At 43.7% G+C, this 27,896-nt stretch overlaps 1 long non-coding RNA gene across 1 annotated transcript in view; it reads left to right on the forward strand.

Moving 5' to 3' along the window:
• Window positions 1-27,896, forward strand: part of LOC141993816 (uncharacterized) — a 111,436-nt gene that overhangs the window by 58,377 nt on the left and 25,163 nt on the right. Inside the window, exon 2 of the long non-coding RNA XR_012640951.1 lies at window positions 23,942-23,994. This is a non-coding gene — a long non-coding RNA (uncharacterized LOC141993816). The remainder of the gene's footprint in view (window positions 1-23,941; window positions 23,995-27,896) is intronic.

Genomic DNA, 27,896 nt, shown 5'->3' on the forward strand with positions numbered 1-27,896 from the left:
AGATAAAAATATAAGTGCCCCATTCTGATACTCAGCTCGCTGCTGTCTGGCAGTCAGGCAGGCTGTGGTGCCTTCCCTGATCTCAGTTGCATTGTCAATAGGGTTCTTCTTTTGCCGAGACAAAGTTTATAGATTAGATTTGTCAAGTCAGTAAGCCCTTTCTCTTTAGAAATACAGGGATTCAGCCAAAAAGAGGATTATTGATAACATGCAATATCTTTATTATAGCGGCGACTGCTGGCACTGCTGTAGTTAAGGGCCTGTCAGCATTTCCATTATAAGATTTTTGCAAGGGTTTATAGCTTGGCCGTAAAAATTTAAATATACTCAGGTCTGAAACTTGGCATGCAAGGATTCAGGCTGGGAGGGAGTTTGACTTGTGGTTTCACTTTTTTAAAATTCTTGTCAATTAAAATCAAATTTGGTTTGACTTGGATGCTTGCACATTAAGGCACCCATCTTGCAATTAGATCTGTGTGAGACAACGCCTGTTCCCCTGAGCAGCAAGGTGCAGAACCAGGGCTTTTAAAGGAGTACCACAGAAATTCAAAGAGGCAAATTCTGCCCTCATTTGCAATGGTGCAACAACTAATGTAACCATGGGGAAAATGTGGCCACCAACTATATACAGGAACCTTGCATTTTTAGTTTCTTGGGGGGTTCTTTTTTGGGGGATGCACTCAAAAGATGTCCTTTTTTTAAAGTTGTATCTTAATTGGCTATATATCCCCCTTCCCCCATGATGTAGACTAGGGCGGCAGGGTGATATAGGAGTTAGATAAAAGGACCAGGAGTCACTGCTTATGGGTTCTTTCTCCAGCTTTTCCACAACTCACTGTCTGACAGTGGGCAATCACTTAATCTTCTCTGTGCCTCACTTGCAGCATCTTGGATGAAAAATGCTAAAATCATACAAGTATGTGACTGTTGTTAGACTTTGTGAATTTGAACCAAGAATGAGTTTTGTTCAGCTCAAACACCACCTGTCATATTCCCAGAGGCAGGGTATGATCTTGCTCCCATTGATTTCAGTAATAGTTGGCTTGAGCCCCAAATCATGTATTATTGTCCTCAATCCTGCAACCACCTATACACATGCTTAACTTTATGGAGTGAGCTGTCCTAATGATGGGGCTGCTGGCATATTACAGATGAGCATGTGCATATGTATTTGCAGAATCAGGGCTATCATTCGTTTTTGGCAGCACCCAGAATCACAGTGTGCCAGATGCTGATGTTTGTCAGTTTGGTCCTTGGTAAAAGGTCACCACTTTTACAAAGTAATAATGCTGTTTTCTCATTGGAAAAACAATGACCCAAATTTGTGTTACTTACCTGTGCTTATTTACTTTTATGGGTGGGAAAAAAGCCGATGAAAAAATTGTTTTTCTGCAAAACCAGTGGAAAAATGTAGTTTTTGCCAGTAAGAATTATTTTCATACATGGCTGTAGTGCAGTAGCAAACAAGCCATCCCAATGGGTTGATGTACAGAGGCACAACGGGACAGATATTTTGCCTTTGAACTCTGAATTCCTTTGCTCTTAAAGGCTGAAATCAAACCCTTAATGTTAACAGAACATATTTTTTGGATAGTTTAAGCCCAGTGTAAGTTATTTAAAGTCCTTTCCACACACTGTACAGTTTATTCTTCGGCTCGTGTCTCATGGCATTTCTATTTGTGGTCAACTGAGCTGTATCTTTTTTGTGCTGAATCCTACACAAAAGGATAATACTCTTCCGTTTTGTCTGTTGACAAGATCTTCAAATCCTACTGCCCTTCTGACACATAATCGAAATTTAAGAGAGAATGTTTCTGTCTACTTTTTTTTATGATATAAGGATTTAGCTAAGACTTTGACACCATGGAAACTAGGCACTAGGATATGATCCTGTTCCATCTAAATATATCCCCCGACTTTCAATCACACTTGCCTCTTTTATATTTCATGAAACCTGCTCTTTAACTTCCTCCATCTGTGCAACTTTTTTGGCCAGCAGGATCACCTTGAGTCCATCCCATAGCTTTCATCACCAGCCATTACCACTTCAAGAGAAATTCACATATATGAGTGCAGAGGAGGCAATCCAAGAAACTAGGCCCTTATGAAACTTTGATGTTGAATAGCATTAGGGTAATTCTAAAAAAAAAAAATTAAACATTAAATGCCTGGCAACTTTTCACCTTCCCACTTCAGCATGAAATGCAGCTTTAACAGGAAAGCAACTCTGCTTTCTCCTTCCCGTCATAATGAAAACTGGCTGTCCATCTTTCAGTCCATTAGTTTGATTACTGATCTCTCTGTTATACCATAGATTTTTATATTCCATAGAGACTTTGCTTATTATCTACTTCCTATGGTGGTTTGTTGCATTTGTGCTCGTTGTATACAATCATAACACTCATTTACACCTATTCTTTATCTCAAGGGCTAAAATGCCATCTGCGTCTCGTGTCGCCAATACTTGTCAGTCCTGCACTCATTAAAAATTGTGCTTGAGTGAAGAGCATTTGGAAGGGTGTGGGTGTAAAGATTAAAATGATAAAAAAAACTCATGTTAAAATTGAGTGTTAGCTATCTACCGTTTCTAGAAGTGAAAATACTGGATCTGTTTCTTAGCACTAACTTCATGTATGCAGTAAAGAGAAGGGGGATGCTGGTCTGTGTTTTAGTAGAACTGAGGTACACACATGGCATGCAAAAATTAAGGCCAGAATTATCAAGAAATGTAATGCAGTCATGGGGCAAAATTTTGGTTCAGATAAATATATTGGATGTTCAGAATGGAGAACTGGGGTGCATTTCAACCCTCCACAGAGACAGGAAATACAGCCTAGCCCTAATAAAGGAGGCAAAAACAAACATACAAAATCCCTACCGTCAAAAATTAATTTCTCTCCCTCCAGGGGGTCAGTTTGCTATTTTTAAACAGCTTATTTTTATTTTTAAGTGCCAACATGTGTTATTTTGCCTGCACAAGACAACCGAGCTTAAAGCTTAATGAAATAGGCAAGGCATTCAGGAGGGTTTGGAACTAATGTCTTGTATTTTTGAACCTGTCTGTTCTGCCAGTGACCCATATAGTGAGTAGCTGTGTCAGCTAATCACTTAGCTGGCCATTGCTGACAGACAAATACCTTGTGGTGAAGCCTGATGGAATTGTTACAAAAGCATCAACCTTTAGGAGGCCTGCACAATCTCCGAGAGTTGTAGGCATGCACACGTGTTTGTCATTTGGGGGAGCTCTGCAGAGACAGGGAGACATGCACCACATCTGTAAGAACCAGAAAGACGACAACGAAAACCAAATACAACAAAAACAAAACACAAAAGAGTTCAAATACATTCCTTAGAGAAAAGGCATTTGTTTACTTGGGCATTTTATTTTAATTCAGTGATGATAATTAACTGATTAATAATATCACAGTAATCAAAAGAGAGCATGTTTTCAAAGAGCATGCAACAATAGCTAGCCCCTTATATGGATTTAATTGTAAAAGCAAATAATTATATCCTTTTCAAGACTTAGAGAATTGCTTTCAACTGTAAACACAAACTACAGAAAAGAAAATTCTCCAACATAATACCAGTCTTTAGATGGCTACTTTCCCAAAAGCAGCTGTTGGGAGCTTTCTTTCAGGTGCATAATAAGCACCAGCCTGATCACAGAAATCAAAGATGAACAGAAAAGGCAAATGAGGCTCAATTCATGCATGGAGTAACACCACTGAAGTTACACTTGGGATGAATTTGGCCCAGATCATTTTTACTGAGGTGTCTTGCAACTGAAAGGTTGCACTTGCCGTGTTACAGATCTTGTGATATTTGGTTGTTCTCTTGAAGCTCCTGCTCCTGGAGTTATGTGAATATGTAAAAATTGCAGCTTTCATTAAAAAAAAAAAAAGTTCCTAGCTCTCAGGGTTACAGAGAAAAGTTGACCCATTTAAACCCCAAAAGTTTAAAAACCAGAAAGCAAAAAAACCCAAAAACCCAAAATGTATTTTTATTAAGAAAAGTCGCATGAGTTTTAATCCAATCTCACGATTTGTTGGAAATAATGCACTTGCTAGCAATAGGAATTCTGCAGGCTTTGGAGCTACCATCACCATTTGCATGCTGTGGCATAGCAGAACATGAATTTTAGCCCTCGATTTCACCTGCATCCCCTGACCTGCCAGCTCAAGCCATATATCCCCTGTGGCCACATGGAAAAAGCAGAATATATGGAAAAAAGACAATCCACTGTGCATGCTCAGTGTATTGACTGTTGCTATCAGGTTGGGGAGCAAAGAGAAGGGTTCGTCTGGGTTGATGATAGCAATCCCCTACCTGTGAAAATCTTAAAAATAAGAGTTGATATAGGGGCTGGCATTTTTATTTGCCTAGAAGGCCAATCAATATATATTTGTTTCTCCCAAGCATAAACCCTTGTCTTTGGATTCCAGCTATAAGCATCAGTTAGCTGGGACAATGTGTTTTAAAATTACATTCTCTCCAACACTGGGCTTATTAAATTGTGGTTCCTGTTGCTTATTCCTGTGCGCCACCCACACCTCAATCTGCTGAGGCTCAGATGTAGGACATCATGCATGACAAAAACCCAAAATGAGAAACACAGAACAATCATCTGTGGAAACTTAAGGAATGAGTCCCATAGTTCTTCAGTGCAAGTAACATTTTGTACCTCCAGTTTCATGAGTCGATTTCCAATGTAAATGATTTTCAAGCATTAAGAGGGAAGGGGATACCAAATCTGTGTGGAACGTAGGTATTCCTATGAATGACATCTTTCAACATGAGGGACATGGTCCTCCAACTACTCCTTAGTAGAGCTAGTCAGGAATTTGCGAAAACAAACACTTTTTGTTGAAAAATGCTGATCTGTCAAAACCAAAACTTTTTGTGGAAAAGGGTTGATTTCAACAAATTTCATGACTCAAAACAATTTTGAAAGAACTTTCAAAAGTGTTGAAGTATCCCACGTCAACATTTTGGAAATGTCTTTTCATTTTAAAATTTTTCGAAGGACCTGATGCAAATATTGTTGGGTGTTTGCGATAAAGTCTCAAGCGTTGGCAGTACTGCAAGTACAACCCTTCAGTTGCAATACAGCTCAGAAACAATGATCTGGGCCAAATTAATCCCTAATGTAACGCCACTGGCATTCCCCAGGAATGAACTGAATCTTTTCTGCGCATTTTTGATGACTGTGATCAGGCTGGTGCTTAATAAGCATCTGAAAGAAAGCTCCCAACAGCTGCTTTTGGGAAAGTAGCCATCTAACGACTGGTGTTATATTAGAGAACTTTCTTTTCTGTAGTTTGTGTGTACAGTTGAAAGCGATTCTCTTCAAGAATGAAGAGCTGGATGATGCTGAGATGAAAAGGTTGCTGACTGAGCAGACCAAGAGGAGTAAAAAAAAGGTTTCATCCTGATCTGAAATCTCAAATTTTCATGGGATGGGAAGGTCATTTCCTGCTCAGCTCTACTTTTTAGTGTACTTCGGCCATTGCTTTCTTTTTTCTTCTCCCTAAGTCTGCTTTGCTCTCTTCTATACAGCACCCTTTTCTACAGATAGCATGAAGATCTGGAGCCTGAGTTCTTTAGTTAGATCTAAACTCTAGATCTCCACCTTGGGAAAAATGAAATCTGAGCTTTGCAGCTCAAGCCCATTTCATTATTACTTATTATTTGTATTCTGGTAGTGCCAAGGAGCCTCAGTCATGGATCAGAACCCCACTGTGCTAGGCCCTGTACAAACAGATGGTCCCTATCCCAAAGGCCTTCCAATCTAAGTGTAAGGGAACTGTTGCCCCCTTACGAACATTTAGTGGGGGTGTTTTGGTTGGCTAGCTCCCAGTACTAAACCAGGACCCTGAGACTGATAATCCCCAGGAACAATGGGGAGAGGCCAATGCTCCAGGTCAGCCTGAATGTCAGGGTGGGCAGGCTAATCAGAGAGTCAGAAGGCCAAGGAGGTCCCGTCCTCCGCGTGAGCTGGATTTGCCTGGATCAGACAGAGCGGGGCTGAGCTAAGGAGAAAGCAGGGGCCCGAGCTGAGCTGGGGAGCAGAGCTGGGCCAGATCCAGAGGGACCAGAAAAGCAGCTCAGAGAGAGCAGACCCTGTCTTGGAAGCAGAGCTGCAGCCCCAAAGCCAGAGGCACAGCCCAGAGAGAGCAGACTTGCCCTGGGAGCAGAGTTGCAGCAACCAGAGCCAGAGGGGCCAGAAAAGCAGCCCAGGAAGCAGCTCAGCGCTGGGAGCAGAGTCACAGAAGCAGCCTGTGGAGCAGACCTGTCCTGGGAGCAGAGCTGCAGCAACCAGAGCCAGAGGGGCCAAAGAAGCAGCCCAGGGAGCTGGAGGCAGAGCAGCAGCAGCCGTGCTGAGACAGAGTGGTGGAGCTGGAGCTGGAGCAGTCTGGAGCTGGGTGCGGTGAGCAGCTGGGGAGACCGAGGGGGACCCTGGGCAGCAGGCCCAGCACAGGGAGACGCCTCAGCCAAGAGGCTCTGCAGGCCAGGCTTGGATCGTAACCCCGACAGGGCGGGGGCGACACTGGGAAGAAGGGTCCTACCACTTAGAGCCTGAGAGCGTGTGGCCACCACCAGAGCAAGTGTCCAACCCACGGCATCCCTGCAGCACAGCCAGGGCTGAGAAGGGGCCTGGGACTTACAAGGAGCAGACTTTGAACTGCCCTGACTTTCCAGAGACGCTGTTTGTGATGTTCCCTGCCACAGAGCGGGTTGATGTGTTTCCTTTAACCTTTCCCATTTTTCCTTATTCTTTTTAAAATTAATTGTGGATTAAATAACTTGCATTTGCTTTAACTTGTATGTAATGGTCAGTGGGTCAGAGAAGTGCCCAGTGCAGAGAGAGTACACCGGAGTGGGGACACCCTAGCCCCTGTCTTAGGAAACCACAGCAGGGTTGGGGGTCGAGCCCCCCAGGAATCCTGGGCCCAGCCTTATTGGGGTTACAAGGACAGGAGAGTGGAAGGGCAGTCCTCAAGGGCAGGGAGGCCACTGGGTAAAGGAAGTGGAGCGAGGGCTCAGATCCTTTCGCTAGCCCATTTCACCGGGGTAGTGCAGAAGCCAGGAAAGTTCCCCACAAGAGCGGGACTATCCCCCCGCTTACATAAGCAACCTATCTGTCTTCATTTTCTCCTCTTGGGCTGCTCAGGCACCCAACTCGTTTATTTCAGTGTTGCTTCATTCCCATTTCCTTTCTCTGTCCCCCTCCTACAACCCACTTGATATTCTCATTAAGGTCCTGATCCAACTCCCACTGAAATCAATAGAAAGACTCCTACTGAAACCACTGGGAGTTGGATAGATACTCTACAAGCCAGTAACATCCCATTTTAGAAGACAAGAACGCTGAATGTTGAAACACAGGCACATCCATAGCCTGCATTCAGATGCTTCAATTGACACAGGACTGCAAATATGAGTATTTGCGTGTGCCAAAAATACGGGACTTGGGCAACAGGCCATTTCACCTCTGCTGTCTTGAGCATCCAGCACTGAAAACCATTGCATTGGCCCCTCCTGGATTTTTCCAGCTCCTGAAGCAATCCCACCCGGAGTTACTGATAAAAGGATAATTTCATCAACACATGGTTGATCACGGCATCCAATCTCACCAGTGTGATGCAGCCCCACAGCTCACAATAGCATTTCTCTGTATGAGTGGAAGAGGAGCAGCAGCAGAGCAATGCAACCTCGGTTAATTTATTTTAACGTCAAAATCAAACGCTTCTTAAATTCTAACTGACATGCTCCCCATTGCGGAGTTGGCTCTACAAGTTAGGAGAAACAGGAGTGTAACTCTTAGCACAGAGTGAGAAAGGTCTACCGACAAAATGGGAAAAAATAATTCTCCACTCTCATAACCTTATTGATCATTTTGAGTGTAATCAAAACATGTTTGTTTCCCTTAGCCTTTTTGTTGTACTGATTTTCCATTTAAAACAAAGAACAATGGTGCTATTATTCGATACTATTAACCGTTATGTTAAATTATTATTATTACAGTAATACCTTGAGGGCCTAACCAAGACTTGGACTCCATTATGCAAGGCACTGAACAAACATAGCAAGAGACAGTTCTTTCCCCAAATTGTTTATAAACTAAATAGACAGGACACAATGGCTAGGAGAGGAAACCAGAGATAGGAAGTGACTTGTCCAAGATCAAACAGCAGGTCCATGGTAGAGCCCAACACACTGTACAGTTGACCACGTTGCCTCCAAAAGATTCTTTAGGGAAAAACTCTTAGACAAGTTACCCAACAATGCAATAAGGAGAAGCAATATCCAAGTCTTGCATCTCCCCCATCAGTATCCCACACTTTATAATCCAACCTCCGTACAAGAGGAAACAGTAAGATTGTGTGACTCAGCTCAGTCAAACAGCATCGTGACTAGAGCTGGGTGAAGTTTTTCAGAGGACTAGTTTATTCACTAAAGCAGGGGGGGGGGGAGGCGGGAGGGAAATGCAGTTTTGATCAACTTGCAACTATTTGCAAATTTGACATGAATCCCTCCAGCCATTTACAAGATGGGGGTGGTGGAAAGGGAAGGAGGAAGGTGGCTATGGTGATGCCACCACATTCCCTTTTTATAACCTTTAGCCCAGTGGTTAGAGCAACCACCTGAGATGTGGTAGGCCCAGATACAAATCCCCACTCTGGAACAGCTCTAAACCCAGACTTTTTTGATTCACCAAAAATTCTGAAAAAATTCAGATTCAGTTTGACCTGAACATTTGTATTTTTATTTTTCAGAGCTGCCACTGAGCCTAAACATAAAACTTATTCACCCAGCTCTATCCCTGACTTCTGATCATAATATAATTGCTTAACAAGACACTTATAATGGAGGTTAATGTATTTGTGTTCTGGGTAGAGTTTGGAATGTTATAAATAGGAGAGGAGATAGGGAGTGATGGGAGAGCGCACGCTACAGAAAGTGCCATTAGGTTGCAGTGTTTATGCCATGGGCAGAAGCTGTCAGTGCTTCTAGTGGTCACTTAGGTCTGAAATCCAAGGTCTTGTTGATTTCAACTGAATGCATTTGCTGAGCACTGGATGACATTTACCTACATAGGCAGCCTCTAGGATTTCAACAGAAGCTAATCTACCATCCTCCAACATCTATCATTTCAAATGACCCAAACTAAAGAGCAGCATGCATACCCCATGTACTCTGACACTCAGTGGGGCATCAGATGGCAATTAAGACTCTTCATCCCAGTGCATTCTATCTAGTAAGAGGAGAGGGTGACCAACACTCTGCACACATTGTCAAACAAAGAAAACTTGGAGCATGACAAGCACAACCACAGAAATCCCCAGCTCGCTAGCAGTCAAGTCTGGACTTGAAAAATAAAGACGGGGAAAGAAAAAAATGTCCATGACGCTTAAGAAAACACATTTGGAATGGGGCTTAGCTGCCAAGATTGCTCCGGGCGTCAAGCGTTTTTTATTTTTTTTGTCATGTTAGCAAACTGTTGATGGCTGTGGGTATGGAGGCCTAATGACAGGAGACCAACAGGAAGCAGACGAGATGCAAAAGGATTTGGGGGGGGGGGGTCACTTTGTGATGGAGAGCATGTAAAGGAATCTGCATCTTATTTGTCCCTTTGTTTTCCTGCCGTGCTTGACTGGCAAATCCTGTTGCACTAAGATTGCAGGTTGCAGATATCCTAAATCAAAACCAAGACACCCCACGCACACAGACATGCTTTCGTGGATACAGTAGTTCAACATCAGGATGGCAAAAAGTGATGGAGTCTAAAAAAAATGTAAGCTTTGAAGAGGTTTCTTGCATAATACAATAGATATATTTCTTTAAACAAGACACACAAGTCAAATGTAGTCATAAAACACCTATGTCCTGTATACCATTTTTCATCCTTAGATCTCAGATAACCTCACAAGGGAGGCAAGTAACATCCCCACTTTATGGATGGGGAAATTGAGGCACAGAGAATGCAATGGACCTGTCCAAGGTCACCCAGCAGTCCAGTGGGAGAGCAGGGAATTGAATAAAGGGCTTCTAAATCCCAGTCCAGTGCCTGATCCACTGAGCTACTGCAACATGTCTAGAACCCTCTAGAAACATCACTCTTGCCAATATGTTGCATATCTTGACCATGAGGGCAGAATTCAGAACCTCCTGTTCCAAAAGCACTGCCCTTTGTCCCTTGAGCAGAAGGAGAAAGATATCAGCATACTTAATCAAATGTTAGTTGTCATTCCTGAGGAACAATTCCTTCCTGATTCCTGCGGGGTATCAATTTACATTCTGAGCTAGGAGATTAGATTGGATTACCTTTACGTAAACCAAGATACAATATCAAATCATATTTACCACTTTTGACACAATGTCCTTCTGCAGCAGTGAATTCCGCAGACTGACTACTTACTTGAAGCATTTCTTTTCATTGGTTATAATTTTCCTGGCCATTAGTTCTGCCTTATAAAACAAAGAGTATTTATTTTAAGATATAGGCACCCTGGAAAAACTTGAGCTCTCCCCAGCCACGCAAGCCAGGGGCAACAAAGGGTTAACAAACTTCAGGCTATTACAACCCAAGATGGAGGGAGCAAATTCCAGAAGGAGCAGAACTCTAAATGGGAAATACCCTGCCAACCCCCCCCTTGTCTTTTATATCAATGAGGGTATAGCAGGGTGCCTATGCTGACCACAACTGTGGCTGTACTGTATGGGGATAGAGATAGGTATGTCCCAGGCCTTTTAGGGATATATAAGTCAAAACTGACACCTTAAAATAAACCAGGAAAATAGACAGCTAGTGTAGATGATGGCTCACCAGTGCACTGAAAAAACCCTGCTTAACAAGCAGTCTGGCGAACACTGCACCAGCTGTAGTTTCTGGATGGATTTAAGATGCACATGAAAATAAAATCTCAGGAAACAGTTGATTGCATCCTGATGGGCAGATAGCAGGTTTCCTTCCCATGTTGTTACCAAGAGGATGTTACCACGACAGAGTCAGAGAGTTAAAGCATCATATGTATGAACAGTAAATAAGGTCAAAAGGGTAGATGTTTTCCCTTAGGTGTCCTGTGTAAATTTACGGTGAGCTAAGCAGGAAAGGTGGCCTTAGGTGAATGATAATCCAGGCCAAAAGCAGTAAATCGTGGGATTAAAAGTGGGTGGTCATATCACTCATTCGACATCCGGAAAAAAAAGATACTTTCTGGTGGATGGCAGGCAGGTCTGCAGGGAACAAAGAAGTCTTTTTCTCTCTCACACACACAGTCTGCTAGGGACTAGACACATCTGTCTCTCCTCTCCTCCCCCCTCGATCCCTCCCTCCCTAGGGATCTTTTTGGGATTCAAGGAATATGTGTGTGTGTGTGTGTTTATAGAATAGTTCCATTCAATTAAGACCCAGAGTACAGTAGCTTTATATCAGGGGCAACCTAGAGAGAGAGCTCCGTGGAAGTGAGGGTACCTGGTAATGATAACAACCGTGCACTGGTTGTAAGTGTCATCACCTCTTATTCTTAATCAAAAGGCTTCCAATCCCTTCTCAACACATGTACTCCAAAATGAAGGGACTGCTGGAGAATCATTTGAATGTGGCAGCCCTAGATAATGATGAAATGAATAAAAGGCTCACTTTTTTATTTGGGTGAGGAGGAATTCAGTGCTCCTCTCATGAAAAGGTAGTGGTTTAATGGCATGCAGAGAGAAGGCCTTCTAGTTATCCACATGCTGCTGTCATTGCTACGCTAATAGCTACAATATGGGCTTCCCCAGTCTGGTAGGGTGAAAGGATGCTGTTTCATAGGTCCCTGCACCTCTAGGGCAAAGCCCTCAGAAACAGAGCTGAGCCTGAATAAAGGGCTTTGCTTTGAGGAAAATGCTCTGAAAGACAGAAGGGCTGAGGACAGGAATCTTCAGCCCCAACAAGTGATTCAAAGCGATCAAACCCACATAACCAGCTATGGCAGGCGGTGTAAGCATGATATATTGGCACCCATGCCCTCCTCAGGCCTGCTCCTTCCCTGGGAGTGGCAACATGGGAAGCCTGTGGTGGGGAGGCCACCACTTAGGTCTGTGCAGTGTCCACTTCTGTGGACCCTTCATAGTGGAGTAGAAGTGAGTGATTTCCATGGTGTGTGGGCCTTACACAGGCATGTAGGAGCATCTTATCGCTAGTGAAGGGGGCACTCACTGCTGTAGCGCCTCCTCATGACTTGGCGTGGTGTAGCAGCTCTGTCCCTCTCTGGCACCCCCTCCTGACAGCTGTTCTGGTCCTCCAGTGGTCCACCTCTTCCCATGACTCAACCCTCCAGTCAGGACATGATTTATGTCCACCCATTCTGGGATAACAGTCCAACAAGCTAGAGTCCAAGACCCTGTATTAAGTCTTTGGCTCCAATTCTGGGCCCTCACACCTTTCTCCCTGGGTTTCACTCATCCTTATACCCATCTCAGGGGCTTCAAGCAACCTACTTCAGTGCCGAGTAGGATAACTTGAGCCCTCCCATTACACCAGGTTCTAGCCAAAGGTCCCTATAACCAGCAGCCAAGGACTGGGGCTTCATCCAGTTCCTTGCTGCTGTCTTCCTGGGCTTCTTCCTGCTCAGCCTATCTGGCCTTCTCCCCAGCTGTCTCTCCAGGTTCACTCTTGAGGACTTCAGTAACTCAGCCAGAGGTTATGTACCTATTACAGGAGTGAGTGGGTGAGATTCTGTGGCCTGTGATGTTTAGGCGGTCAGACTACTCATAGACTTTAGGGCCATAAGGGACCATCTAGAGTCTTTGAGTAAATCCTCTCAGGGCTGGGACTCTCAAGGACTTCCCTTAGAAGCCCTTAACAAACCCAAACCAAAGGCACAAACTAAAATCAACTTCCATGTTCCTTGGGCGTGGCTTCATAAACCCCCTTGCTGTTCTTCCACTGAGCATCTCCCAGGGCTCTCTCCCTGGAAGTCGTTATCATGCCCTTTAATCATGAATACCAGTGGTGCCAGCTCCACTCCCAGTGGCTGCTTCATCTCTCTCCTGGTCTCCTAACGGACAACTCTGAGCTTGTGGGAGATACACTCCCCATTGCACACTTAGACAACAGCTTACTATTAACACATATCCTTGAATATTTCTTCTCATTCACATTTTGTCTCGGGGCTAAATTTTATTTTGGATCAGAGGTGAAGTCAATCCCAAGTCCTCCAGATTTCTTTCCTTAATAATTATTTGCAGACATGCTCACAGCCCAGTCTTCCTTTCTAGTACCTTAAAAATCACCACGCACAGCATATAATTTTGTAGTGCCAGAAGCTGATAGTGGTAACTCACAGTCCTCATTTCTGGGATGTCAAGAACCTCTGCTTTAATAACTTGACCATGTGTTACCATACTTGTTCCATTCAGTGAACACTGAAGCCATGTCAGACCAAATGAAAAGTAAGTAGAGAGTTTTAAAAATGCCTTATTCCACAAGAAGAAATTCAAAAAGCAAAGGGGCTATTTCAGTGAATATAAAAGCTGGGGGGATAATTGCCACTTTTCTTCATCTTTTCTGTCAAAACCTGAAATTTTGATGAAGATTTTCACTGGAATTTGGAAGTTTGAGACCAGCTCTGGTGAACACCTGATACAGGAAATGAGTGGGTAAAAAAACCCATTTCCCACATATCTAAGGCAAATTCCAGGCAGAAAACAACCCTTTGTTCAATGCTAGTTAAGGTTCTTACATTCTGCTATTGTAACATTTTCCTCAGATGCTGAAAAGATATCAAACACACAGTTAAGGTCAAACCCTCCACTTCTGTTTCTCAGGCTTTACCTACATCAACATAAAATTTATCAACCCTTACTTATTACTGTAATACTTCCAGAACACATTGCTAACACCCAAAGCTTCGTAAACGGCCATGCAGCCTTGTCTTTACCACCATACAAAAACAAGGCATGTTAGAAGTTGTTGTTTTTTTTTCAGAAAGCCCAAAAGAAAGTTATATCTTCCAAAAGAAGATATACTTTTAACATAGGTTAACCAACAAATATCAAATCTCCACGAAATCCTCCACATTAAAGCACCTCATACCACAGTTTCTACAGCAGGCAAAATGAAAGAGTTAAAGATTTAAAGGCAAATTACCTGGAATCAATATATGTCCTCACAGTTATGTAGCCATATATGCTACACCCATTGCTGGCTTAACTCCACTGCCTTCAATTTGACCCACTATGTCCATGAGTGTCATCATATATACAAAGCTACAGAAGGACCAGAATATTATCAATGAACAATGCCTCTACTCATTGAACATGACAAGGTTTGGGACGAAGTGGCCAGTGGTGATGTAAAAATCCAAGGACATTATGAGGAGAGTTCACTTGTATGGTGACCCTGGTTTAAATGAATACCTAATAAAAGAACAGATTAGTTAGAAGAATGAACTTGCTTGGAAAATGCAATACATAAAGCTTAACTGGACAGAAGAACAGATCAGATGAACGGTTTCAGAGTAACAGCCGTGTTAGTCTGTATTCGCAAAAAGAAAAGGAGTACTTGTGGCACCTTAGAGACTAACCAATTTATTTGAGCATAAGCTTTCGTGAGCTACAGCTCACTTCATCGGATGCATGCTGTGGAAACTGCAGAAGACCTTGCTTTTTTTTTTTGCCAAAAATGTAACCCTTCTGCCCGTCAGAGTTGGCAGCAACAAGGGCCGGGTTCAATATCTAGGGGATTCATTCCAATAACACAATGCAAACCGGCTCGAGCCCCCACCCAGTGACCTGGGACAAATATATACCACCCCCGCTGGGCGCCTCCAAGAGGCAATACTTCCCCTCTCGCAAGCACATAGGTCTTCTGCAGTTTCCACAGTATGCATCCGATGAAGTGAGCTGTAGCTCACGAAAGCTTATGCTCAAATAAATTTGTTAGTCTCCAAGGTGCCACAAGTACTCCTTTTCTTTTTACTCTTTTTCCTGTTCACCAAACCAAAATATATTGCAAGGCAGAGTCTCTTTCCCAATGAGCCATAATTAATAATAAATAATAATAAAATAATAATAATTAATAAGGGATCATCACACATTTGGGGGAATCAGAATCTATTTCAGAAATCTATCCATGGAGGAAAGAACCTGAGCAGTGGCCAAAAAATAGGGGAACAAAATTATGAACCCAGTTACAATTTATTTCCTTATCTCAAGCTGGGTGAATCATCTATCCCTTATCACTCTTGCTACCTGAACTGGCTTCCCTGGAGGCAACCCTTCCAGTCTGTGACTGACAAGAGGTGCTGCTTAGCTGACAGGATACCTTTCATCTGTTTTTCCTCTTCTTCCTGTTGTCTTTGCGCTCTTCTTTTTCACCATTCCATCTGGTGCACCTTGATGAGTTGGGAGGTACTCCACCTGTAAGTTAGCAAGCACAATGAGCCTCATTCTTGATTACTCTGTATCTTGTGCAGTCATTTACAGCAGATCAGAACTGTAGCATTTTTTTTACCCACTTTGCAGTGGTGTAAATGACTGCACAAGACAGAGAGCAATGGCGAATCAGACCCTGTCTACACCCAAATTGAAACCTGTGCAAATCCCTGTATGGACCCTCTTATTTTGTTTTGAGTAACTTACTTTGGTTCATCTTACACCTGTTCCTAATCAATTTAATCTAAATCAGAATAAGCCTGATTGAAGATAAAATAAGTGTCCACACAGACTTTTGCACCAATTTAATGAAACCAGTTTAAGATAAGGTGTTAAGTTCAACCATTACAATCTGCATGTAAAACAGCCCAAACTGTAGGCACAGGAGAGAATCCTGGAGTCCCTGATCCTCAAAGGTATTTAGGCCCCTATCTGCCAAAATCTGGCCCTCAGTAAACTCAAACACTGCAGGCCTTGGGTTCACTAGGAAAAAAGGTGGAACTAACATGTAGTAACTAACATCCAACTGAGGACAAGGCAGTTGTAGGTTTAGATAGAATTTGCCTCAGCCTTCTAACCTTTTTCCTAGTGTGGATACACTCACAGACTCAAAGGGTAGGTCTATGCTACAATGTAAGCCCAGGGTTAGTAGAACTCGAGTTAGCAGACCCTAAGTCTTCAGCACCTTTTTTAACCTAGGTTTCAAGCACCTAAGGTTATTTGTAACCCCAGATTGAGAGTTGCTGAACCCTGGATCCCACCTTGGAGTCCCAGAGTCTATACTGTATTATATGGATCTGAGTCCAAGCACCCTTATCCAGACTTCCTAGTCCCCTCCCAAAATGTGGCTGCTCTAGCCCTTTGTGGTGCAATGTGGGAAAATGTAACTGTCCAGAAGACAAAGAGCAGTCAGTCCATGGGATTGTGGGATACTTTAGGCAGACTCCTAAAGCAGAAGTCCCATGGGGCTGCATCTACATTGCAAAGCAGTAGGGCTTGAACCTTGGGTCCCGGCTTGAGTCAAGCTTGGACTCTTCATCCCCAGGGAGTCCTAGGTCCCTGGGTCTGAGCCCTGGCTTAGCAGATTCATGTGTAGATAGAAGGGGGCTTAGGCTGGAGCCTGAGTGTGAAATCTGCACCTACATTGCAGTATAGACATACCTAATGAGACTAGACAACAGACAAGAACAACAGTCTGTGGTCCACAGTCTGTCAAGCACTCTGACATCCTTCTGCATGAAAGCATAGATAAGAATTATTGCTCTTGGTTAAGGAGCACTCTAATTAAGTGTGAATTGCTTTATCTGTACATTATTGAGCAGACTGCTTACCTGTGGCTTACAAAGTGCCCTATTTAATTATGTTGCTTTACCTAAGAGTTAATGAGTAACTCATTTAACTGCAGCTTCCTTACATGTGAGTTAATAAGAGCCATGCTGCATTTAGTGCTAACCAAGCTGACTGCAGTGCACTGGGCCCATGCAGATTTCAGTAGCCATGGCTTGGTGGGGATGGAAAAAGAGAACTTTGGGCCTCTGAGCAATCTGAGGCTTTAATATAATTCCCTCATGATCTCTTTCCTGTAGACTTCTTTATGCTCCCTTTTCCCAACTCAGATGTTCCAGATATTTGGCTATTTTACTCCCACCTGCAATGAACTAGTATACAAGCATGACCAGACCAATCACCATAAAAATTACTGGCATGCCTAAATTTGGGAGAAAAAGGAAACCCCAGGTGATAAGCAAATTAGGCCTCACCACAACTTTCAGAGAAGAGCTTAACTTGCTGCTGTTTTCAAATAGCCCTGATCCTGCTTTACCGGGCAACACTGATTTGGAGAAAGACTTGACAGGAGAGTGCCAGGTGTTTTTATAAAAAGCATCGTTTTATATATTTTGAGAAAGCATTTCACAGGCAATCTGTCACTTGAGCTGAAAGTCACCTTCATGTTAATATTACTGATTGATCTTTAAAAATATGCACTAATCCACTGCTTCTGACTCATGTACATTAAAAGCATTTATCAAACTTATCAGTGAACAATCCAATTATGGTGGCTGTTGATTCCTTCAGCATGGCAGCAGAGTTACAAATATAGTGCTCAGTATTATGCCTGGTCTTGTACCAGTATAACTATGTTAGTTAGGGGTGTGACTTTTTTTATAGTGAAATAGTTTTGCTTAGTGTGGATGCAGTTATACTTGTATATAGGTGCTTTGTATCAGTATAGCTTATTTCCCTTCCCACACAAGAATAGGCTGTACTGATATTAGTATGGTTGTACTCCTTTAACGATCCTGGTCAGGGCCGGCTCCAGGCACCAGCGAAGGAAGCAGGTGCCCGGGGCGGCCAATAGAAAAAGGCAGCACTCTGCCCGTGATTGGGGCAGCACGTCGGCGTCTTTGGCGGCAATTCGGCGGCGGGTGCTTCACTCCCTCTCTCCTTCCTCGGCGGCAGGCCCTGCTTCTTTTTTTTTCTTTGCCGCTTGGGGTGGCAAAAAAGCTGGAGCCGGCCCTGATCCTGGTAGAGTTAAAGCAGTATCATTTTTGTGTGTAGACAAGCACTCAATCTTGCTGAGAGATAGATAAAGCTAAATGGGGTAAGCAACAATGGTGAATACGTCCAGAAAGGTTTGTCTGCTGACAGTCAAAAACTCTAGTGAAGATTTTCAGAAGTTTGTCCCCTACAACAGCGGTTCTCAAAGCCGGTCCGCCGCTTGTTCAGGGAAAGCCCCTGGCGGCCCGGGCTGGTTTATTTACCTGCTGCGTCCGCAGGTTCGGCCAATTGCGGCTCCCACTGGCTGGGGTTCTCTGCTCTAGGCCAGTAGGGGCTGCGGGAAGGGCGGTCAGCACATCCCTCGGCCTGCGCTGCTTCCTGCAGCCCCCATTGCCTTGGAGTGGCGAACCGCGGCCAGTGGGAGCCGCAATCGGCTGAACCTGCGGATGCAGCAGGTAAATAAACCAGCCCAGGCCGCCAGGGGCTTTCCCTGAACAAGCGGCGGACCAGCTTTGAGAACCACTGCCCTACAACATTACCTTGCCTTGCCTCACTTTCTGACCTTCCAATTGCAATCACCAACCTTCCATCCAATACGGACTGGATGGAGATTCCCTTTGAAGCCCTCAACACCACAGTGGCAGGAGGAGTTCACTGTCAGTGATACAAAGTACTTTCTCCACCCAGCAATGCAGAATGCTGTCTCCATACTGTTCCAAGCCCGAGGTTAGCAAGCGATTTGGAGAGGCAACCAAACCCCCATCTCCTGCATGGAAGACTAGCTCACTCGGCTGAAGCTCTAGTTTTGGAATAGTTCTGAAGATTTGGTGAAAAGCAGCGAGCAGGGCTACACAGCACATGCACCTGTGTTTGGAGTATCAGCGCCACATCCTGCAGCCCTTGCACAAGCAAAACGCTCAGTGGAGCTAACAGAGCTGAGTCATGTGGCCTTCCCCCATTCACTCCAATGGGGTGTTAATGCTCCAGCTCAATGACAACAACTTAAATGGTAACGTTAACTCTTTCACTGCTGATCATTTTAGCAGAAATATCTAGCTATCCTAGGTTGTGGGCAGAGCTGTAATAAGGGGTCCCACTCAGTCCTGGAGGGCAAGTTAGGATCTGTCCTGTAGTGAAACATCATTCAGGTCTTCTAGATGTAATTGCCTAAGACCTGTTCCTGGTTGTAAACTTTTTCACTATTTAAGTGGGTGGTGAAAAAATCTTCCTGGAAAAGGCCTTGTGTTTTCCATTCTAGCGGGGCACAACTGACATGCACGGTAAGCTCCAGGCCTTGGGCTGCAGTGAACAGAGAACGTACTGTACCTGAGTCAGTGTAGTTTAGTCATAGTCTGTCCTAAGCATCCACTACTGTTTTTAACACTGTGATAGTACTTGATTGATACCTGAGAAACGAGGGGGGATAAAATCAGCCCTGGAGCAAGCAGGCTTCACTGGCGTCAACAGTTGAGTCTGTTTACACTAGGGCTATATTTGACTCAAAGAATCAAATCCCATGAAATGCCTTAAAAAAAAGCCAACCCAAAACCAACAGCCAGCTCAGCAGGTGGCGCTATCACAATGGTGTCACGTTGAATTGATGACAGGTTTCAGAGTAACAGCCGTGTTAGTCTGTATTCGTAAAAAGAAAAAAGAAAAGGAGTACTTGTGGCACCTTAGAGACTAACCAGTTTATTTGAGCATGAGCTTTCGTGAGCTACAGCTCACTTCATCCGATGAAGTGAGCTGTAGCTCACGAAAGCTCATGCTCAAATAAACTGGTTAGTCTCTAAGTTGAATTGATGGTGACTGACTAAAGATCATGGTATTTTGTCTGCTCAAGCGCTTTGCTACAATCTGATGATAATCTCCAACCTGACTGTAGGTTTCAGAAAGGCTGGTGGTAAAATTTCCTGTCACAATTGTCAAAAAAAAGTTGTTTCTGTGAGGCTATCGTGGACCTCCTATGTTGGCCAAATGTACTTTCAAACTTCTCTCGCTCTCTCTCGTCTGTTAGTGCCTGTATATGACTTAATCTGCTACCTTTTTGTTTTCTTTCTGCTTAAGTGAAAACCAAGAATGCTGATGTGTTATCAGAACACACCTGTGCATCTGTTGCATAGCAGCTGAGCCTTAGGAAATCCCGGCCTCACAGCACTGGCTGTGGAATCTGAAGCTCAAACAGGCTTCCAAAGAATCTTAAAGACGGAAAACAAAACATGCCCAAGTTCCACTGATCAGAAGTTCTCTAATGGCTCTCAGAGGCCCAAAGTAGAATTAAGCCAGCAAAACTGTACAGCAAATTTTTTTTTTAAATCCACCGTAAGGTGCACATTTAAATTCAGCGAGGTCTGCCATCTACACAGCACTTTTCCTGCTAGTTGTGGGAGAAATGCCTAAAATCCCCCAGGTTTCTGAACCAGAGAGATTGATGCATTTAGCCATTACTATTAATTATTATTATTGATTTATATTACCATAGCACCTAGGAGCCCTAGTCATGGAGCAGGACCCCATTGTGATAGACGCTGTGAACTCACCTAACAATAAGATGGTCCCTGTCCCAGAGAAATTACAAGCTAAGTGTAAGACAAGAGCCGGACTCAAACAGCTGAGGGTGTATGCTTTTGGAACTGTGCCAGAGAGTACATGACCTCAAATTTTCCCCACTAAATGCGTGGCCCTTCTTGCTCTCAGTTGTCGAACACCCTATCTCACAGCACCCTGATTCCTCTTCTAGAGTCAATGTCTGTAGCAGTGGCTGGAACGCTGGATGTGCGGCACTCTGCTGTGTTTTAGACGTTTGCTACATCAGCTGCTGCAGGGGAAATACAGAGCACTGAAGCTAGGAGTGGGCAGATTAAAAGCCTCTTTTTATTCCCCTCCAGCTACTGCTGAATGGGTTAGTCTTGCTGATGAAATATGTTTGCCATAGTTGTTAATTACACTTTAGGGCAATATATTTTTTATGACCACTATAGTAGCATCTCACCGGTGCGCGTTCTCCTAGTCTGCACATCCTCTAATTTGTTCACCACAGTGGTCTCCCTTCTATAATTCTCGTGGGACTTGGGCTTTGGAGCAGTAGGGTTGGGATTTCTGTCCTGCTGCCAGTGGCCAGTTGAGTGGGCATGGTATGTCGCATAGTGACAACTAGAAGGTTTGTGTGAGTATGGCTTTGTTAAAATACAGTGGGGAAAGAGAAGGCTCCATATCCCCGGGGATGTCATTAAAATGTCATTGTTAGGGATAAGAAATTTATATGGCAGGGAAAGGGGGTAATAGAGGAGCGAGAGGAAGGATGGCACTGGACTCAGAAGCTCTGGGTTAAATTCCCAGCTCTGCTTTCTGTGTGACCTTGTGCACATTACTTAATCTCTGTGCCACAGCTCTCTACCCATAAAATAATGCTTTCCTTTTTTCCAAACTTTATCTCTCTTGTCTATTTAGATTGTAAACTCTTTGAAGGGACCACAATTGCTATGGTATTATACAGCACCCAGGACAACAGGGTTACAATGTCAGTTGGGGACGGTTGGCAATATGTAATATGTTAAGAGAATATGATATAGCTGTCTAAATTCCTTTCCCTGCCCTTTCTGTCAGAGAGCACTGGTGCTGTGCATTCGAAGATTTTTCAGTCTTTTGTATCTTTATTTTGCACTCAGACTTAGAACTTACCATGTGAAAATGCCCCGGCTAATGAATTTTAGGATGTGATATGGTCCCTCTTGCATCTCTGTATCATTAGCTGGGGGGAAAGGGGCATGGGGCAGCACCTTGTGTAACTAAAAAATCTCTCCGCAGGATTTGTTTAGCGTGAGAGAATGATTAGTAATTTTTAGTGATTAGCAATTTTCTCCCTCAGGTGGTATTTCAGCATTCCAGTAGTGCTCACATACACAACTGACCTGCCAAATGGGAGGAAACGGTTGAGACAGAAAACACTGCACACTAGAGAAAACTCTGGCAGTCTTTTTAAAAAATAAATATTATTATTTCTAGCCAACTGGTCTAAATCAACCTGACAAATAAAAACTTTAATTTCCAATCATTTTGTCCATGTATAAAATCCACACTAAAGCTTTTTGGTGCTTACCCTGGTGACATGATCAACTTAGGAAAAAAAACCCCCTCCCCCACACACTTTATGCCCCCCTCACTTCCCCTGTATTATATATAAATGAGCAGAGATGAAAGAAATCCCTGGGTTTTGCCCATTTGTTTTTCATGACATGCTGTGGAGACTGTACCGTGGTATCTAGCAGAACTGGTTTTATCTGTCCCCATTGTGCAACTAAAATGATTATTTTTAATGTGGGTTAGAAGGAAGCACATTTTCCCCCTCTCTCCCTTTTCCAATTGATTCTGCTGCAGGAGGGAGCTTCCTTTATTTTATGAAGGACGAACACGGGGCCAGATTCGTCATGGGTTTAGTGCCATTGAAATTGGTGGAGCTGCACCAGGGATGAATGTGACTCACGTTCTGTTATTTTTTCTTTAACTGCTGCTCCGCAGCAAAACCTCAGTCATTGCACAGGTTAGACTAGAGAGTTGGCCACCTGTGTGGCCTCAGTGTTTCCTTGTCTGACTCATCCTCTGACTCATATAAAGAAATCGAAGACAAGGAGAGCATGACTGCCTAGTTCGATGGCAATCACACACTTTGCCCACCGCATGGCCATGTGGCTAACCTTTCCAGGAGCCAGCAACATGGCTTAAAACATCCTGTTTAAGGCTACCTCTAGAACACGAACAAGAATATCCACTATCTATCAATCTATACATAGTGAATTTAGAGTGGGGAAAGGTGCTGGACTGGAAATTGAGTCCTATATTTATCTACAGAACAGGCAGAAGCAGAGGAAGCTGTTCCAGCCTCATTAGTGTGACTCTATATGGGTCCACCTCTAGGAATGAGGAGGTAGATTGGTGCCCAGACAGCTTCATGCCACTACCCTGCTGTAGTGGTGATTTGTGATGCGGAGACCTCTTTTTGACAAAGTGGCCTGAGATCCACTCACCCATTTTACAGAGGCCACTAAACAGCTACTGACTCGGGGCCCCTAAGATTAGTATGTGGAGAGATCTAACCACACGAGGATCTGCCCTTGATGATGCAATAGGAGTTTTGGGAGTGAGACAGACTTCGGTGCGCTGTCCCCATCCCTTCCCCGAACCTCTGTGAAGGGAGTTCCATGGGCCTGGGATCCTACGAAAACAGTCATGCTGACAGCAGGCAGTTAGGGGCCTGAGGCACGTGCATCATCTTCTTAACCCAAGCCCGACAGTGAACATGTAGCCTGAAGCTGCATTGACTATGCTGAAGCCCCTTCAATTGCTTCGCAGGTTCAGGGGCAGCCGTCTACAGCAGAGTGGATGCACTGTAACCACCCTACCCAGGAGGTGGGGAGGAGGGGAACACAGGGCCAGTACAGAGGCACAGAAGCCTCTGTTTTTCCTTGGGGAAGTGGTGGCAGGCTGAGGAGGCAAAGCTGTCCACTGACAGAATGCTATGAGTCCATCTCCAGGAAGGGAACCTTGCCAAGCTTTTCTCCAGCCCCCAACTCACAGAGTTGAAGGCGGTGATCGAGCTCTGGGGCTGGATATGAACTGGAGGCCAAGAAGGGAAAAGCTTGTTCCATGACAATCAGGGACAAATTCAAACCAGTGACCTGGAGTGGAGGACGAAGGGCTCTGTACCCCTTCAGCCTCCATATCCCCCACATCTTCATCCTTCCATTCCCACTCCCTGGAGCCATCAGGGGCCTTACTCACAATTAGCCTTGGAAAAGTGGGTTTTTTTAAATAATAGAAATCAGACCCATTCTCCCACAACAAGTTCATTAGTACTTTGATAATAAATACCCCACCCAGCAACTGCAGAGCCTTTTCCCCTTTTTCTTTTTTCCTGTTAAGTAAAACACATGCTGGTCAAAAAGTAAAAGATGTTTTCTTCTGTGTCTCTGACAATTTTTTATTTTCTGAAATTTTCCTTGTTGTTCGGTTTGATTCATAGGCCTCAGGAGCGCCCTCACTTCTTACCAAATGAAGACACATGAAAGGTGTGCTGTAAGTAGTTTGTATCTGTTGTGACTTGTTTTTCTACATACTCAGGGTGACCAGATAGCAAGTGTGAAAAACTGGGATGGGGGATAATAGGTGCCTATATAAGACTAAGCCCCAAATATCAGGACTGTCCCTATAAAATCGGGACATCTGGTCACCCTATTTTCCTGCACCCTTGGAGAATGGAGAAATGACAAATGCACAGGCAGCTTCCATTTTGTGTTTGGTCAGCAGCCTAGTGCACAGAAAATACACACCATCAGGTCGCCTTCCTCTCTCCTAGAGACCTATTTTGTTCTCTTACTACAAGTGATCCTGCACACTCCATTCCCCTCTTATCACTTCTCCTTTGACCTTCGCTCGCATCTCCCTCCCCAGCAGCTTGGACCTATTGGCACAGGTAAGGGGGATTCTCATTTCCCAGTGTGGGGAAATAGCAACCCATTGGTCCAGTCTCCCTGGTTACCTAGCAACCATCACTTAGTAAAGGCTTTTGGTTACTACCACATTCAGAGCCATAACCCAGACAGAGTTAACAGCAAAAGGGTCAACAGCTGCAGATCTCTCCTACTGACAAACACATTTCTTAGTTTTGCCTATTCTTTGGTTATTCTCTTCCTATCAGGCATCTCCACTCAGAGGGCCATATTTTCACCTGGTGTAAATCAGCAGAGCTCTGTTCACTTCAGGGGAGTTACACTAATTTACACAAGTTGAAGATCTGACCCAGAAGCTTAAGCAACAAGCCAGCTATGTTTATCTACCTCAGTCATCGCTACAATGCTGATCAGGGGCTAGGTAACTCGGCTGTCTCTTGAGCTTCACCTAAGGCTCACTCCTTATGCTTTTTTATGTTTGCCTCCCCTCATGCACAGTAGGCATTGCAAACCACTCAATGAGGTCCTGCGGTCTAATCGATAGAGCAGAAGACTAGGAACGAGGACTGCAGTGTATTTAACATAATCATTAATGATCTGGTAGACAGAGTACAGTACAGGAAGCACTGCTCTGCTTTGGGGCTCGCTCTTTAGCATAATTTCTGCCCCCAGTACATCTGTGCAGCTCCATGAATGTCAGTAGGAGAGCTAGTTCGAAAATGGTTATTTTCCCCCAGTCAATTTAGATGAAAATTAATTTTCTTCATTTGCATCAAAAATGTCAGTGGAAAAGTCAGCCTTTTTGTTGAAAAAACCCCCATGCTGGAAAATTTATGCTTTTTGACCACCAATGTCTGTAAATATTCATCTGAAACCCAAATATTTTCAGCCAAAAATTGAAAAGTATTTGATTTCTGATATGCCAATGAAAAACAGGAGGAGATTTTCCTGAGGAAAGCTAGACACTTTTGCCCAAAACTTCAGTTTAGTCAAAAACCCAATTTTCCATCCAAAAGAAGAATGGATGGAAAAGTTCCGGCGAGCCCCTCGGCATTAGGATTGCATGCATGGGAGCCAGGCCACTTGACATTCAGCTAGTGTCCTGAACCTTCTGCGTGCACTGGATCTTCATACCTATAGACTACCTCAGGGATGGACTCAAATGTGATTATACGTTTCTACACCCTATCCCTGGCTGTAATAGGTACCTGCAGCTACATAATCTGTCTATTTGGCAACCTGGATTACCCAGGAGCAACTTGTCTTCTACCATTGCTCTGTTGGCCCATACGTGTGTTAATGAGTCCGAGGGGGCTTTGTGGCACCAGTGTGGGGCTGCTATCACAATGGAAGGGAATGTCACACATAAGCGATGCCACTTCGAGCATTAGGCAGGTTACCCAGCAAACCTCCCCTTCTTTGTGTGGTACCTATACCCCCAGCGAAACTGGCACGCCACCTTGTGATTGGGCACGATGCCATCAAAGCACATGGATATATGAGCATAAGCAGCCAGGAGGCCATGTAAGAACATCCAATACATTTGTTAAGGGCAGGATTCCAAGTCATGAACATTAAGCTGCCTGAGTCTATTTTGGGCTTTCATTACCCATAGTTAAGGGGATATGCCAGCCCTCCTCAACCTCCAAACTAGATTAATTACGATTCTGTTGAATGAAATTGGTATTTTCTCAATGAGGTGAAGATTTAGTGGCACTTTAAAAAAAAAAAATAGAATCTCTGCAGGATTTTAGGTGTCCATGGAAAGAAGTCGAAAAATGATTCCGCAGGGGAGTTGAATTTCTATTAAATAGATAGAAAGACGATATGTGACTAATATTGGGGTTTGCAGGGAGTATCTTTTTCTTGCAGGATTGTCAGTCCAGACATCTTATTTCTAAGTTTAAAAAATTCCACCAGGGTAGAATCTTTGATACAGTCCTGTTTTTCCACCATTTTATTTCCATTAAAAGTTGATGTGAATAGTATAAACGGATGGGCCTGATTCTAAGTTCCCATATTCTTTTTTTACACTATTGTAACTCCACTGGCTTTAAAAGAGTTCCTTTTCATTTACATCTGTCTGAGTAAGAAGATTACCTGCCCCTGTAGCTGTGTAATTTACTGTAAATTCAAGTGTTTTGGAGGCAGGGAAAAATTTTCTATTTAGTAATAAGAATATTTTTCTCTTCCATAGCACCTTTCCCCCAAGGATCTCTGATCCTTCAATTATTACCTACGTATTACAATACCCCCATTATTGTTTGCCATGTTGTAGCCATGTTGGTCCCAGGATGTTGGAGACAAGGTGGGTGAGGTAATATCTTTGATAAGACCAACTTCTGTTGGTAAGAGAGACATTGTCTCTCTAACACCTCCATTAGGTAAGTATTTTTAAATCCATGTTATAGACAGATAAACTGAGGTGCAGAGCAGTTAAGGAATTTGCTCAAAGTTATGCAGTGAGCCCTTGGCAGAGCCAGAAATAGTATCCTTACCCCAGACACTAGCACGAGGAAATACTCACTTCCAGTGACTATTCCATGATAACTAGGGAACTGTCCAAAAGTATATTTGAAAAAGAAATATAAAATAGCTCGATGGAAGCCTGCATTAAATATAGGGTAGATTCTGTTACACAAGTGTTTGTTTTGCAAACACAACCATATTCAAATGAGAATGTGTCCCAACTTGCAGTGTGAAGTCACCCTAGACTACTCACATATAGAGTTCCATTTGGCTTTTGACAGGCAATAAGGCCTCACATGATTGTTTGGTTTGGTTTGGTTTAATGAGGGACACCTCTGTTTGACAGCTGGAAAGTAAAATATCAGAGGCCTTGAATCAGCTTACCAGTAAAAATAATGCCTTACCAATCAAATCTCAGAATATTCTTCATTTGGAAAATAGCTTTCATTCGTAAAAACAACAGTGAAAAAAAAATCCCTGAAATTCGAAGACTAGATAATATCAAGCTGACTAATAGAACACTGACTCCTGCAGTATCTGTCACACTTCAGGGCAACTGCACCTGTATTTCAGCTCAGTGGTTCAGCAAGGGCACCCACTCTCAGGCTTCCAGCTCCCCAGGCTGCTGCCTTTCTTGAGTGGAGACCTGCATCTCACTCCCTTCTGACTGAAGTACCTGCAAGCTGCACAGTTCTCTGCCTTCACTGCGTTATTCCTAGCAGAGACAGCCTGCCCAAGCAGGCCTGCTTTCTTGCAATCAGGTTAATAGCCTGATTGCCCACAGTTATAGTTACCATGCAATTCTTTTATGCAAGGCTATTTTATTCTTAAGGTAAAAGCATTACAGAGAAAACACATTAAAAACAATAAAAGAACCAGAGATCACCCCAACCCTCATGTGGGGCGCTGGCAGGAGCAGGCCTTCAACACCCAACCCAAAGGGATTCCTTGTGGTTTCAAGTTCATTGCAGCTTCAGCTCAGAACAAGCATCCAGTCTTATGGGGCCTCTGTTGGCTCTGTTCTTCCAACCCTTCCCTAAGAATTGGGGCCTTCTGCAA

This window comes from Natator depressus, chromosome 9 (genome assembly GCF_965152275.1).
Source record: "Natator depressus isolate rNatDep1 chromosome 9, rNatDep2.hap1, whole genome shotgun sequence".
NCBI classification, from domain to species: Eukaryota; Metazoa; Chordata; order Testudines; family Cheloniidae; genus Natator; species Natator depressus.